The sequence below is a fragment of the Erinaceus europaeus genome, chromosome 1, assembly GCF_950295315.1.
Source record: "Erinaceus europaeus chromosome 1, mEriEur2.1, whole genome shotgun sequence".
NCBI lineage: Eukaryota > Metazoa > Chordata > Mammalia > Eulipotyphla > Erinaceidae > Erinaceus > Erinaceus europaeus.
This window is the reverse complement of record NC_080162.1, coordinates 17,327,956-17,340,583: the sequence shown is the minus strand read 5'-3', so window position 1 is coordinate 17,340,583 and position 12,628 is coordinate 17,327,956.

Here is a 12,628-nt window from a genome sequence, read left to right as displayed (position 1 = left end):
GTGGTTTTATAATATCTTAACTAGAAATTAATTGAAATCAACAGCCTATTGAAATAAGAATGACAATTTGTAAACTTTTTACCCCAGTTTGTAAATAACATTTGAAATGTAAATATAACTCAATTGAACTAAATAGTCTGGTATAGATATTTAAATTATTCTTCTGTACTCAGGAACCAATTTTATATGAATTGACTCATATATTCCCATAAACCAATTTTTCTAATGTTCATAGATTTCAAGTTAAGTGGACTAATGAAAACTTTTGAAGACATTTCTCTGAAGTTACAAATTTATAGATAAATTATTTTTTAAGTTACAATGGCTGTTCTTCACATTTCTGTTCTCATGAATTTAAGGGTGCTTACAAAGAAAATTCTTAGTGGGCTTAATAAAATTATTGTCTAGGATGGAATTCAAATTATGAATCTGAACCATGCATTTGTGTTTTAAAAAATCTAATTGATATGAGAGGTGCTATGTCATTTCAATATGTTGATGATACATTTCTTTAAGTTTCATTAGACTATTTTCGTCAAATTATTATTCAACCTAGTGATTCTCAACTATCAACTTAAATCATAATAATTACTCATCAATATATATCCTGGACATAAATTCACTGTCATTTTTTTCTAAGGACACATTTTTAATGAAAATATCACTAAATCAGTATTACAAAATCTTTCCTTCCCATGGAGCATCAAGGGTAGCAGGTATATTACTTTTCAAAAAAAAAAAAAATCCCATGAGTACTAGCAACCTCACTGTAATAATTTGAGAAAAATATCAATTTTCTGTTTCAGTGAGAAAGATAATTCATGATCTGCTATTAGAATACAAATAAATTTCAAAGTTCTTTCTTGAAAAATTGCATATACATATTAACTATACCTAAACTCAGCAAGGCCACTCTACATTTATTTTGGCCACCACTGGGGCTTCACTGCTCTAGAATCACTTTGTTGGATAGAAATGCACAGATAGGTGCAAAGAGGAAGAAATTCCACAGCCCCAATATATTCTCCAGTCCTGTGGGGACCAGAACTCAAACATGTAAAACACACAGGAAAAACAGGCACCTTCTCAGGTGAGTATTCTTGTCAGACCCCAAAATTTATCTTAGTAAAATTATATAAAACAGGCACATAGGGTTTCTATTTAAAAAAAGACAGAGATATGTAATTATCAAATGATACAAATGTAAAAATGCACCTCGGGTTAATCTCATTAACTGTCATGGATTCTTGTAAGAGTAGAAATCACCTTACTGTAGAGTCAAAGAACAATTCCCCAGAGGATAAATGCAAATCTGATATCAGAAGCATGAGATTAAATTAATTAGCAAGGGATATTTGAAACAAATGTAACCAGGTGCAAATACAAGACACTGAAGAAGGCAGTGCTGAATGTCTAAGTGGGAAAAAAAAGTAGTTCAGTGGAGTAGAATAGGATGGCATGAAATCATGTTTAAGGATGGATAGATAGGTAGATGATAGAGAGATAGATAGATAGATAGATAGATAGATGATAGATTGATTGATAGATGCTACATAGATTCTTTTAAAACCTAGTGGAAACTACATATGTTACATTTGAAGAGTGATGAACACAATCCTGATTAAGTTTATAATTTTAAAATATCTGTCTGTAGTAGAAAATTCAGAACAGTGGCAGAGGTCCACATTAAGATGAGTCAATACTTGGGAGTTAGGAAGTAGCACAGCCGGTTAAGCGCACATGGTGCAAAACACAAGGACCCGCTCAAGAATCCCGGTTCGAGCACCCGTCTCTCCACCTGCAGAGGAGTCGCTTCACAAGTGGTGAAGCAGTTCTGCAGGTGTCTATCATTCTCTTCCCCTCTGTCTTCCCCTCCTCTCTCCATTTCTCTCTGTCCTATCCAACAATGACATCATCAATAGCAACAACAATAATAGCTATAACAATAAAAAAAACAAAGGCAACAAAAGGGAATAAATAAATATTAAAAATTTTTTTAAAAGAAATCATTATACTTGACCCAATAAAGACGATGTTGTTTGAAGATAGAGAAGTCAATCAATACATTTCTTTTTTAAAAGTTTTTTATTATGTTTTTTTATTGAATAGAGACAGTCAGAAACTAAGAGGGTAGGGGGAGGTAGAGAGGGAGAGAGACAGAAAGACACCTGCAGTCCTGCTTCACCACTTGCAAAGCTTTCCTCCTGCAGGTGGCGAAATCTGGGTCCTTGAGCATTGTAACATGTGTTCAACCAGGTGCACCACCAGCAGGCCTTCAGTCAATACTTTTCTAATACACCAATTAAGAGAAATTTGCAAAGAAATGAGGAACCATATGCTTTCAAGTTGATACTTTTTCATTATCATTTTCCAAACTGCACCAGCCTGGTTTTAAATTTTCAGTGACAGAAACAGAGTGAAAGATAGCATAGCACCAACGTTTCCCTCAGAGCGATGGGGGCTGGGCTCCAACAAGGTCTAAGTGTATGACAAAACAGATGCACTGTTCACATGTTTTATCTCTCCAGTCAGGACTCTTAAATTTATTATTAATTGTCAGGGTTTTCTGGAGAGTTTCTAAAGATGAGTGGATGAAAATAGTGAGACTGCCAATGAAAACAGGATTCCTGTGAACTATGAGACATTAAAAAGACTGAAGGATAAATCCAGTTAAAATGTCAAAAGACTACATTCAGAAAAAGAAACTAGTGCTGAAAATGGGATTTATTATTTTTGTTCATAGATAGTTGTTGGGAACATGTGTGAGCCTGATAGAGCTTAGGGAGAACCACCCCCATCTTTGGATGGAGGTCTGAGAAGATAACCTCTTGGTAAGTCTCTCTCAACCGAGGTGAGCATAAGGGGGGAAACTCAGACTTGGTTCTTTCCTTCTTGACTCTCAGGCCCACAGATACCCCAGTACTTCCCTCCATTAACTGCAGGCCACATGGCCGCAGATTCACTCATTCAAAGTCACCTTCTGATCACAGAAGAACACACCTTATCACACACTTCATCACACACCTCAGACCCCAGACAAGAGAGATTCCAAACTATATGGCCTTTTGATATCCATCTTCTCTCTGTCTCACCCTACGGGTTTAACCCCTATGCTTCTCTCAAATACCTTTGGATAATTAAGTTGCTTGTGTTATGGAAAATAACTGTCTTGTATCTCATCAATTCCTGTCATACCAACCCCCTACCTTAGGGGCATGCTGACTGTTAAGAAACCTGTAATTTCTGTCATATTGCAACAATAATTACCTCCATTGCTTTTCTATTTAACTCATGTCCACTTTGCCAATAAACGGACTCTAGGATTCTGGGATTCTAAGGACTCAGATTCTAGATTCACGCTAAGAGTCCCCTGGTGTCTTTTACTTCGTGTCATCCCTGTCGTGAGCGAGAAAGAACCAGCCCGTTACCTTTCCCCTGGAGGACACCCTGCCAGAGAAGGAGAGAGACACCCCGAAAGATAGTAAATAATTGACTATGATTCAGATAATCTAAGGATAGTATCTAAGAAGGTGAAAGCGAACAGGTTACATTCACATCTCAGATGAATTCCAAAATTTAATGTCAAAGTTGAGAAATATGATCTTAGAAAGATAATAAAAGGGTAGGAGTAGATAGCATAATGGTTATGCAAACAGACTCCCATTCTTGAGGCTCCAAAATCCCAGGTTCAATCCCCTGCACCACCATAAACCAGAGCTCAACAGTGCTCTGGTAAAAGAAAAAAAAAAAAAGAGAGAGAGAGAAACTGACAAAAAATGAAAAATAGTGTGTAAAAAAATTGAATAAAACAAGTTTTTCAAGAAAAAAAGCCAGAATAAAATATTTATGTTAAATTGCCCATAGCAGCTATATAAGATATAAGAGAGAAGACATGGAAAAGTAATTCGCTACATCCAGAGTTAACACTGAGGGCTAGGTGTGGTGCATGTCGCAAGGCACACATGCTATCATACACAAAAACATAGTCAATGCCTTTGCTCACCACCTACAATGGGAACAACACAGGTGTCTATCTTTCTCTCTTCCTCCCTGCCTTCCACACCCTTCTCAATTTCTTTCTTTTCCATCAAATAAGAGAGACAAAAGAATAAAATAAAATAAAGAAATATAGCTACCTAATTGGAGAATTAGTAGTGCCAGAATTAGTAGCACTGAGCCAGCCTGGTGGTAATAGAAAATAATAATAATAAATTATAATAATAATAATCTTATAAAAACTTCAAACTAATCAGAGTGAACAAAAATAAATAAATTAAATTTTATGTCAAGCAAAGTAAAAAATATCTAAAAGGATTAAAAACCTAAAAGTTTTTTAATTTAGTAAACAATATATACAAATATATATATATTTAAATGTGCTATATATAACTTAACTATTTTAATGTATCATGTACAAGAATGTATTACATTTTATTTGTTTACCTACTAAATTTTTATTATGATAGAGACAGAAAAAATAGGGCTAGAGAAAGCAAGAGGCAAGCAAAAAGAAAAAGAAATGCTTACAGCACTGCTTCCCCATATGTGAAACTTCCCCCACGCAGGCATAATTCCTACATTGTGAAAACATTCCGACATTGTAAAAACACATCACAAATTTTCTTATTTTGATAATGGATTTAGTAATTCTTCAAAGCAATGTTCAAAGACTGAGTCTCATGATTCAAATTTATTTTAATGTTGAAATTTTATGTCTACAATAGCTAAAAAATAAGAGACAAAATGTAGATACCAAAATTGTCATTTGTAGGGGTTGTGACTCTACTTGTAGTTTGCTCTGATATTTTGCTCATATAGGAAGGTAAGTCAAAGTACAGATCAACCACCTTCCTTTTTGGTCCCTGAGCTTGCCTCATTAGTGCTTAGAGTTACCATCTCCATATAAAAATTTAAAACGATCATTTTGGGTGATTTAAAAAATATACCAATGTAAAAAAGCAAAGGGACATAAAGGCAAACCACAAGTTTGAGTTTTCTTCTTCCTGTTGTTTTTTATGTGCTGTGATCACTGATTAATGAATTCAGTCGATTATACTGGGTATATAAACAATGTTTACTAATTTAAATAAAGCAACAGCATGAATATGAAAACTGAGTTTAGATTTGTTAAACTGTAGCAATTTATACCTATGTCTTTATTTTTAGTGTTATGATTTCTGTATTAGTAAACTCAACTTAAGGCCAGCCAGCAAAGCTAAACTCAAATACAGTTAACATAACTGTGGCATTATATAATTGCACTAAATTGTGTTGTATGTCAAAAATGCAAATTATGACCTAATTTGGCTTTTTTTTTTGGCCCACTACAAATGTTAAAAATTTATCATTGTATATATTTGGTAATTTAATTTTTTTTTATTTTTTTGTCATCAGGCCTCTTGCAGTGACTCTATATATACATAATTATTATTCTGTCAGAGAATTATTGCCTTTCTTTTTATCAAAAAGGAAAGGAACAGCAAGAAGAGAGATATTACAGCAGTGTTTCACCACATGTGAAGCTTCCCTCATACAGGTGTGTCCTCTGGTCACTGGAGAACAATACTCAAGGCCTCACACATGGAAATATGTGAGCTCTAACTGCTGTGCTATGTCTGGTCCCCCTTTAGTGCTCTTTCTAAAAATGTGTGACTAAGACTTTCTATATTCATTAGACAGTTCATCTCTGTCTATGTATCACCTATGAGTTTGTCATCTATCATTATCAATCACTTTTCTCTGATCATGCTTCTATCAGAAAAAATATTTGAGGAATGAAGCTCTCTTTGAGCTTTTATTGCAGTATTACTAAAGTTAATCCTGATTAGTTTGTCAGAAACTGTTGTATTCTTAGATTTGAATATTTTGAAGCTTAGAAAGAACACTTGTAGTTACATACATGGACATTTAGTTGATGACGGTTTTTTTCTTCAAAGTCTCTGACATGATCTAATTTAAGTTAACAACCAAAGAGTCAGGGAACTGGGCAAGTGGCAGACCTGGTAGAACACACACATTGCAGTGCACAAGGAAACAGGTTTAACTCCCTGCTCCTCACTTGCAAGAGGGAGATCTTCCTAAGCAGTGAAATATGTTGCAAGTGTCTCTCTGTTTCTTGTCCTCTATCTCCCCCTCACTTCTCAATTTCTCTCTGACCTATCAATCAACGAATAAAAAAGAGTTAAAAAAAGAATCACTCATATGCCAAATCCCTTACTCCAGTACAGAAAGATTTTAGAACTTGAAGTTCACTGATAAAATTTGGCAAAGTTATAGAATTTTCACTTCCCTAATTAGGTTCATTGTAATATAGGTATGGTAAAATATCACAAACTTGATTACATTATTTTTTTAAAAACTCTATTATTGCAGATTGGAGGGAGATTGTTGCAAAAGGACCAGTAAGATAGCTAGCTTGGATACTATGCTTAGTTTATCTTGTGTGGGATCTGTGCTTGAGCCTAGCATCCAATGCATTGAAGGAAACCTCAGTGTTACGATGTTTCATCCTCTCTCTATATATTTCTTTCTTCCTTCCCCTTCCCCTTCCCCTTCCCCTTCCCCTTCCCTTTCTTCTTCCTCTTCCTCTTCCTCTTCCTCTTCTTCTTCTTCTTCTTCTTCTTCTTCTTCTCCTTCTCCTTCTCCTTCTCCTCCTCCTCCTCCTCCTTCCTCCTCCTCCCCCTCCCCCTCCTCCTCCTCCTCCTCCTCCTCTTCTTCTTCTTCTTCTTCTTGTTTTTCTTCTCTTTTTTTATTTTACTTGGCATACATATTTTTATTGGGAAGATTAATGGTTTACATAAAATAAATTTGTTAATATATGTGTAAAATATCTCAGTTTTTCTGCAAAATACTCTCACTCCCAGCCTAGGAAATTCAGATAGAGAAGAATGAGTATGGGATGATCTCTGCCATGGAAAGAAGCAACAAAGTAACTCTGTTTCTATCTGAGAAAATAATACTGGAGCAGTGACAAAATGTTTGTTGGAGGATTTACAGGGACAGATAAAAAGAGAAGATAAATAGCTTCAGAGGACTGATCCTAACCTATAACTGAGGGCCTGTAAGGAACCAGGACACTCACTCATTCAAAACCAGAAAATAAATATTTCCAACATTCACTCATTCAACCATCAGGAAATGAATTTTCCCAATAACCTAATAAAACTTGGAAACAGGGGTGGGGGGTGTCGGCCTGTAGCGCAGCGGGTTAAGTGCACATGGTGTGAAGCACAAGGACCAGAGTAAGGACCACCTGTAGAGGGGTCGCTTCACTAGTGGTGAAGCAGGTCTGCAGGACTCTATCTTTCTCTCCACCTCTCTGTCTTCCCCTCCTCTCTCGAATTATCTCTGTCCTATCCATCAACAACAGCAGTGATAACAATAACAGTAATGACAACAACAAAGGTAACAACAAGGGCAATAAAATGGGAGGAGCAGTGGATTTGTAGTGTAGGCACTGAGCCCCAGTGATAACCCTGGAGGCAAAAACAAAAAAACAAAAAAAAAAAACCTTGAAAACAAAATTCTGTCAGTGAGTCCCTAAATGAGAAAGCAGACCAAGTAACTCCTTTTATTACACACTGTTAAGGCTGTCCAGAACCTGACAAGGAAACTCTGATCAGTTAAACATCTGAAATAATCACACAGTAAATCAATAAATGGATATCACTAAGTAAATTACCATATAAATTAATGATTATATATGATTAAAACATATAATCACCTTCAACTTTGTCTTATGTCTGAATAATAAGTGAAAATTAAATTAAAGTAAATAAAATTCACAGGACATGAGAGAGAGCTTAATGGTTAAACAGTCTCTCATGCCTATGGCTCTGGAGTCCCAGATTCAGTCCCTTACATGTCCAAAAATCATAACTGAACAGCACTCTAGCAAAACAATGTTTTTAAAATAAATAAGTAAATGAAATTCACTTGCCCAACTCACATTGTTAGTAAATTATAAAGTAAGTTCTTAATTTCATACTATATTTTTTCTCCTTTTCTAACCTTCTTATACCTTGAAAATACAGGTATCACTGCATTATTGTCATTGTGATGCTAAATAACTATTTGGAAAATACATTTCTTATCATCTACAAAAATCATTTGAAGAGCTTTCATCTTATCTCTTTAAAGACAAAAATTATTATACAACTTGCATTTAAACTTAATGAATGAAATATTTTCCTAAAATCACAGAGAAAGCATCCAAATTCTATCATTTAAAAAGACCCATTTAGTTATGATAGAGGGGGGAAAAAACAGACCATCACTTTGGCCCATGAGGTGTGGGTGGTTGAACTAGGGATCTCATGCTTGAGAGTTCAAATCCTTAGTCATTGTACCACCTTTCTAGAATGTTCATATGCTATCTTAACTTCAAAATGCATGTAAGTGTTCAGTATGATTCCAAGACTTTTTCTATGATCTTTTTGCTATTTCAGAATGTTGTTGCACTATAAGCTATAGACAGACCATAGTTTATCATAATGAGTCTGTACTTAGACCATCATATTCTTTCATTTTTTTATAAAGCCAAAAGTATAGATAAGAGGGAGTCGGGCGGTAGCACAGTGGGTTAAGCACAGGTGGCGCTCTAAGCACAAGGACCAGTGTAAGGATCCTGGTTCGAGCCCCCGGCTCCCCACCTGCAGGGGAATCGCTTCACAAGCGGTGGAACAGGACTGCAGGTGTCTATCTTTCTCTCCCCTTCTTTGTCTTCCCCTCCTCTCTCCATTTCTCTCTGTCCTATCAACAACAACAACGAGATCAACAACAACTACAACAATAAAACAACAAGGGCAACAAAAGGGAATAAGTAAATAAATAAATAAATATTTTTTTAAAATATAGATAAGAGAGATATGTCTTTATGCTTTAAATTCCATTAATGGAATGTCAAATTGTTGTGATCATATAAAAGTATAACTTAGGGGCCTGGGTGGTGGTGACACACTAGACTAAGCACACATTATCATGTGCAAAGGCTCAGGTTAAAACCCCAGTCCTTCCAAACTCAGTCAAATTTGTCTTTATGTTTCATCCTTTGTTCTTCTTTCTCAACTTCTGTTTGAGTGGATTATCCCATATTCATCTTTCTCTTTCTGACTTGTCTCACTTAACATAATTCATTTTAGCTCCATCCAAGATGATTCGAAGAAGATGGATTCACTATTAATAATAGCTGATTAGTATTCCATTGTGTATATGTATAACAATTTTTCAGCCACTCATTTGTTGTTGGGCACCTGGGTTGTTTAATATTTGATAAATCCTTATTAAACAAAATTAGTCTAAAGATGTCATTATAAGATGGTGTAAAAGATTATTTTAATCGCTTATGACTTTTATAATGAGTAAAGTACTATAATCCTAACATTAAACTAAGTCCTGATAATATACTTAAATTGTTTAAGTGATTTTAAAATCATACTACAAAAATGATAATCATTTTATTGTTAAAAAGGACTCCTAAAATTATATAAATATATTTAAACAAATTCTAGGTCATTAGATTATCAATTTTAATATTTTTCTTGGCCTTGTGTGTGTCTTGCTGGTCACAAATAAAAGACTACAACTGTGACAAGCCTTCACATAAAAAACCAGCCTTTCAGATGGTTAAAAGCTTTCTTAAAATAAAAAATCCCCTATATGTAGTCCAATTTCAGTTTATGTGACTTAATTTTTTTTTATGTTTTTCAAAAGATAATAAAATCTCAGCTGATTCCAACAGCCTTAGTAGTCTTTACTGATGGGTCCTCCTCAAAGATAGGCCATTGTTAAACATGCTAATAAAACACTAAAACAGACAATTCATGTGCTTTTGAAAAATAAAAAGGGGGAGACAGGACCACAGACTCCATACAACATTCTTAATAGAGCACTCTTTACCATTAATATTTTAAATTTGGACACACAAAGAAAACCTGCCAGTAATAGGTTCTAAAAAACTACAACTAACAGTGGATATGCACTGGTTAAATGGAAAGACCCCCCTGTCAGGGTCCTGGAAAGGACCAGATCCCACCCTCATATGGGGACCAGGGCATGTTTGTGTTTTCTCCCGTACAGATAATTAAGCCCACTGGCTACCAGAGAGGTCCGTCCGACAAACGGAGGAGAAGGATACAGAATGCCTGCAGATGCCGAGACCTATGAAAATTGACAGAGAGGATGAAGAGGCTGAGGCTTGAGACCACCCCCAACCCCCTAGCAGGTGTGTCTCCACTAAGTCTGTCGGCCCAGGCCGTGACACCTGTCCAGCAAGCTGGTAAATCTATGGCTTGGACAAGGGACAATATTACCTGGATTTCCTGGAATACCAAGGAAGGTACCACAGAACTTGGGGGTGGGAGCTACTAGATGACTGAAGGATTATGAGAAATAAAAGGTGGTGGGCTTCAGTCTCAAATCTGGAGATGACAAAGAACAATGAAAATATCCCTGATAATGTGGCTAGAGATGGTGACAATGTTATGATATCCAAAGGTAGAGTAGGTCAACACCCTGGTTCCACCAGGCTTGTGTGCCTTTTCTTTGGGGACTTGTACAAAGAAATGTTTTAACTGTGAAAACCAGGGCAAAATAGAATGTATCATGTAACAACTCTACAATTTCTAATTGTGTTATCAAGATAGGAAAAATAATCAAGTACTCATGGTAAAACAACCTGCATTCATATTAATTCCTGTAAACACAGTTCAAGTAATCGGGGACCAAGTGCAGGCCCTAAAGGCGAGAAGGTCTTTGCAATGTCATGCTGATTGTAAATAGATTTGTGTTACCAATCATACCTATAATGCTACCAGATATCCTTGGGACAAAATTAAAAAACATGTCACAGGAATATGGCATGACACTAACATTAGCTTAGACATCCTCTAATTTGAGTAAAAAAAAATTTGATATCCAGAGAGCACCACCGCTTGATGAGAGTAGACTGGGAGTTAATATAGAAGGTATTCTTAATCAGTTTGTGCAGCCTTCCCAATTAATGATTGGGAAGGCTGCACATTGGATGATAGGATTATTGACTCCCCTTTTTATAATATTTTTAATCATTCTTTGCCTCCCTATTATGTTATGGCTAATCATTAATCAGCTGCGTGCTGCTTGGGCCCAGATACATGCTCTCCGGGTCCACACTCAGGCCAAGATGCATATATAAGAAAATGCTTCATTTTATATAAAGAAGGAGGAGATGTTGGGAACAGCATTCAAGGTAAACCTCTCAGGCCCCCCGAGAAGGGGGATAGCTGGGAGGGGCGACATGGGTACACCATGACCTTTGGCTGTGCTCTGCAAATTCCCCTATTATTATTTATGCCTGGCTAGCTGATGTGGACTTGGTGGTATGTAGCTGCTCCCCTGTTCGTGCTCTGCTGATTCTGGCAAGACTTATTAATCTTAAGAAACAATAGCCGGCTGCTAAATAATCATAGTATAGTGTGTGAAAGTAAGCAAATCCAGTAACCACTACCCTGTTTTACTGTTATGCTCAGTTGATCATATTCCTGGAACTAGGTACATACAGAACAATAGTAATGGGAACATGGAAACTGTAGAAAAATAAGTTTGTAAGTAAATCATTAGAGGAGGAGAGCAAAATCCGGTAATCGTTTGATCTTTACCATAACCTATTGATCTTTACTGTAATCAACTGATCTTTAACTAACTGCCAGTAAACCATGATACCTTGTATAATCTTGTATTGTGTAGAACTATTTTGTGTTATCTTGTATTGTGTAGAACTGCTTGCTTTCTGTATAAATTTTGGAGACTCAGAAATAAAGTTGCCTTGTCTTTGGCATGGCCCTCCCTACCTCATTAATCTCTCATTCCTTCTCTCAGGATTATCATCGGACTTTACTCCGTGCAGGATGCGGAGACAACAGAACAACATCATGAACCATCTGTGAGTCTCTGCAGGACATTGTCCTCAGTGTAGAACAACAGTGGTAGAAATTTCCCCACTCTCCAAAAGGATGCTGGATCAACATTATTTGCCACTTGAGAAACACTGGTCTTAGAATGAGTACAGCCTAGAATATTCCTAGCTATAACCCTGGAATGTGAATTTAGACTGATAGGGATGCAGAGGTTGCACAGGCTCCTGTGCAGAATATGAATGGACATGGGCCCTTGGACAGACTGATGGTGTTTACAGTTATTGGAATTTATATGTTTTTCCATATTTGGGAGCTTCTCTCTGCCCTTATCTAGCTTTTTAGTCCTAACCCCAACTATGACACCATCTTCCCAGTCAATACTTTCAGCCCACCTGTGTGTTATCCGTGGGGCTCAGGCAAAAATTAGTCACATCTTGGGCCCCTTGGAATATACCTAAAATAGACTTCCTAGCTTCTTCCAACATGAAGACCCCAAATCTCATCTGCTATACTTTTACTTTTAGGTTCCTCATTATTAAATAACCTGTTCTGCTTTACATCTTAATGCTTTTCAGCCACCGAATTACAGATGATACCATGATGCCAACCTAACTTCCTGGGCAGATGACCTCATCAATGAGTCCTGTAACCTGACCTTTCCAGAGCCCTGTCCCACTAGAGAAAGAGAGAAACAGGCTGGGCTTATGGATCAACTTGTGAATGCCCATGTCCAG